This window comes from Benincasa hispida, chromosome 6, assembly GCF_009727055.1.
Source record: "Benincasa hispida cultivar B227 chromosome 6, ASM972705v1, whole genome shotgun sequence".
Classification (NCBI taxonomy): domain Eukaryota; kingdom Viridiplantae; phylum Streptophyta; class Magnoliopsida; order Cucurbitales; family Cucurbitaceae; genus Benincasa; species Benincasa hispida.
Genome location: NC_052354.1, coordinates 5,587,219 through 5,591,492, shown reverse-complemented (window position 1 = coordinate 5,591,492; position 4,274 = coordinate 5,587,219). Strand labels below are relative to the sequence as shown.

Here is a 4,274-nt window from a genome sequence, read left to right as displayed (position 1 = left end):
TGGTTGTCCGGTTTGTGTTCGAGCGGAGATAGAAGCATTTCAGGAGCTTCAAACGTACTATTTAAAAAAAAACCCTAATTAATTAATTTAGGGTTGTATGTTATTTTTGTGCAATTAACATAAAATTGGTCCTCAATTCCGCTACACATGCCTATTTTTCTATCAACGCTAACATCAAACCTCTTTGATCTTTGCAGCTTTCAACCTTTGTTGTATTGTCGTTCCACTTGTGAAGGAAAAAGCAAGTGTCGTATGAGCGAAGGACATACTCCTGAGCTCAAGTACGACCCAGAGATCGAAAGAACTTTTCACAAAAGGCAAAGAAACAGACGTAAACGGCAAGGAAGAGTTCATAGAATGGCTGAACAACCTGAGGAACAAGTAGCAAATGAAAACAACATATTGGCAAATCCTATCCTACTGGCAAATGATCACAATAGATCCATCCGGGACTATGCGTCACCAAACTTGTATAATTTCTCCCCAGGAATCATAAGACCAGCATTGGATGGATCAAGGTTCGAGATGAAGCCAGTAATGTTACAAATGATACAAACTGAGGGCAATTTATAGAACGGCATGATGAAGACCTGCATACCCATCTAAGAAGCTTCATTGAAATTTGCAACACTTTTGTGTTCCCTAATATTTCCCCAGAAGAGGTTTGACTCACATTATTTCCATTTTCACTACCCGATAAAGCAAGAAAATGGGCTTGCTCTCTCGAACCGGGAGAGATAACGTCATGAGTGCAAGTTGTGGAAAAGTTTATGAAGAAGTATTTCCCACCCACAGAAAATGCCAGAAGGAGGAAATTGATCACCAATTTTGAACAAGAAGAAGATGAATCGCTCAATGATGCATGGGCGAGGTTTAAGAGGCTAGTACGTGACTGCCCACACAATGGATTGCCGGATTGCCTCCAAATGGAGATTTTTTTTATCATGGACTCCACTCTGCATCGTAGACGACTGCCAATGCGGCAGCAGTAGGAGGTTTGCTGGACAAAACATATGATGAAGCAAAGAATATTCTTGATCGCATCTCGAAAAACCACGAAGATTGGCAAGAAAGCAATCAAAGAATGAAGCCCAAAGAAGGTAATGCGAGTAATAGTGCCATCGCATCATTACAAAATCAGATGAATGCAATGATAAACTTGTTGCAAGACATCGTAATAAACAATTCAGGAACTTAAAATGGGCAAGTCAATGCGATAGAGCAAACCAGCACCAACTGTGTTGTATGTGAAGAATCACATTCTTTTAAGGAATGTCCACGAAATACTCAACCAGTTTACTTTGTCAAAAACAATCCTTTTTCAAGCACTTACAACCCGGGGTGGCGAAATCACCCTAATTTTTTTTGGAAGAACAACCAATAACAAGGCAGTTAGCCTATGACTCAGAGAGAGGGACCGTCAAGATTTTTCCATATAACTAATGGACAATAGCAAGCTAGCAGCTCTCAAACACCATCCTCATCATCCCTAGAAAACTTGTTGAAGTAATACATCGAAAAGAATGAAATAGTCCTTCAAAACGAATCTACATCCATCCGCAATTTGGAAATTCAAATGGGGTAAATTGCAGGAGAGCTAAAGAATAGACCCCAAGGGACATTGCCTAGCTCAACTGAGCTTCCATGCAATCCAGGGAATACAGGGAAAGAACACTGCCAAGCAGTCACCCTAAGGAGTGGAAAGGCGATGATAGAAGTATGGAAGGAACCTCGCAAGACCGAGTCAAAGGAGTAACTTGCGATTGAATCAAAGAAATCTCTATTACAGACTTAATCAAAGGAGTCCGAAACTAGGGAACTAGAAGATGCGATCACCTTTAGCCTCCAAACCATGAAACATTGAAAGTACAGCTACCTCCATTTCCTCAAAGACTGAAAAAGAAACATAATGATGAAGGCCAGTATCAGCGCTTGCTAGAAATATTGAAACAATTGCACATAAATATTCCATTCATAGAAGCGATAGAGCAGATGCCGGTGTATGCAAAATTTTTAAAGGACATTATCTCGAAGAAGAGAAACACGGGAAGATTCGCCACGATGGTGTTGACACAAGAATCCAATACTATGATCCCACCAAAGATGCGCGACCCAGGCAGTTTCACAATACCCTACTCAATAGGAGAAATCTATATTCGTCAAGCATTATGTTATCTTTCAGCAAGCATAAACTTAATGCCCCTTTCAAACTTCAAAAGATTGAATGTAGGACAACTAACACCCATAATGGTGACTCTTCAACTCGTCGATAGATCCTTGGTGCACCCTTAAAGGAAATTAAAGGATGTCTTGGTAACAATAAATAGATTCATTCTACTTGTAGACTTCATTATCTTAGATTATGAGACAGATAAAGATGTTCCAATCATATTGAGACGACCATTCTTGTCTACTGGTCGTGCTCAAATAGATGTGCACAAGGGAGAAATCACAAAGAACATCAACGAAAAGAAGCTCAGGTTCAATATTATTAAGGAAATGAAGTTCCTAGATGGGGAAGGCTTATCAGACTTCGATGATGAACACACTTGTGCTGAAAAATGGGAGTCTGAGGAAGAGAATGAAGAAAGAGAGGATGTAACAACATCCATAGAGACTTGCCATGCGATAACAGAGATATTGAAGAATGAAGAAATGCTGAATTTGGATGAAGAAAGAAAAGCACAAAAGCCCTTTTTAGAGCAACCACCTACACTAGAACTAAAAACTCTAACAACCCATTTGAAGTACGTATTTCTTAGCTAGAATGAAACCTTACCAGTCATCATATCCTCTGCGTTACCTGAAGAAAAAGAAACTGCGCTACTCAGTGTTCTAAAGAAATATATTAAAGCAATCGGATGGACGCTCGCAGACATTAGATGTATTAGCCCGATGTATTGCATGCATCAAATCCGGGTTGAAGAAAATCAAAAGTGCTCAATAGAACCTCAGCGTAAAATGAACCCTGCGATGAAGAAGGTTGTCAAAAAAGAAATCATCAAATGGTTAGATGTCGGCATTATCTACCCTATCGCAGATAACACGTAGGTCAGCCCCGTGCAGTCTATTCCCAAGAAGGGTGGGATGATAGTAGTTCTTAACGCAAACAACAAATTGATCCCCATAAGGACCGTCACAGGTTGGCGAATTTGTATGGACTACAGGAAACTCAACGCGGCGACAAAAAAATATCATTTTCCCTTGCCTTTTATTGATTAAATGCTCGACCGATTATCGGGAATGATTATTTCTGCTTCCTTGATGGTTATGCAAGCTATAACTAAATTATGATTGCACCAGAGGATCAAGAAAAGACCACGTTCACATGTCCATATGGAACGTTCGCCTTTCGTCGCATGCCTTTTGGATTATGCAATGCTCCCAGTACGTTTTAAAGGTGTATGATGGTGATCTTCTCTGAGTACCTTGAAGACTCAGTTGAGATCTTTATGGGTGATTTCTCAGTCTATGGGCAAACATATGAAATCTGTCTACAAAACCTGGAGAGAATACTGAAAAGATGTGAAAAAACAAATCTGGTATTGAACTGGGAAAAGTGTCATTTTATGGTCAAAGAAGGAATTGTGCTCGGGCACAAGGTTTCAAGAAATGGGTTAGAGGTGGACAAAGCAAAAATTGAAGCTATAGAAAAACTTCCACCTCCAGTGAATGTAAAAGCTTTGAGGAGTTTCCTAGGACATGCAGGATTTTACAGAAGGTTTGTAAGGGACTTTTCCAAAATCGCTCGACCCTTGAATGCGTTGTTGGAAGCTGATAGATCCTTTGATTTTGATTCACACTACCTCAATGCATTTAAAACACTAAAGGACGCTTTGACTATAGCGCCAATTTTGATTGCACCTGATTGAGCAAAAATATTTTAACTGATGTGCAATGCCAGTGGATGCGATGGGGGTAGTCTTGGCACAAAAAGTAAAGACAATGTTACACCCCATCGCATATGCTAGCAGAACATTAAACTCCACACAGGTGAATTACACCACCATTAGGAAGGAACTTTTAGCAGTAATTTTTGCGATTGAAAAATTCAGGCCTTACTTGTTGGGTCAAAAGTGATAGTCCACACAAATCACTCTGCGATAAGATATTTGATGACCAAAAAAGATGCGAAGCCTAGACTAATCCAATGGGTTCTCTTACTCCAAGAATTTAATATGGAAATAATTGACCGAAAGGGAATAGAGAACCAGGTCGCTGACCATTTATCGCGATTAGAGAATCCAGAAGCGGATCGCATCTAGTCGGAGGAT

General features: G+C 39.9%; 1 non-coding gene across 1 annotated transcript; it reads right to left on the bottom strand.

Annotated features, from left to right (window-relative positions):
• Positions 1–803: 803 nt before the first annotated feature.
• LOC120080667 lies at positions 804–910 on the bottom strand. The gene has a single exon (XR_005482617.1). It is a non-coding gene; the product is annotated as a small nucleolar RNA R71 (small nucleolar RNA).
• Positions 911–4,274: the final 3,364 nt, after the last annotated feature.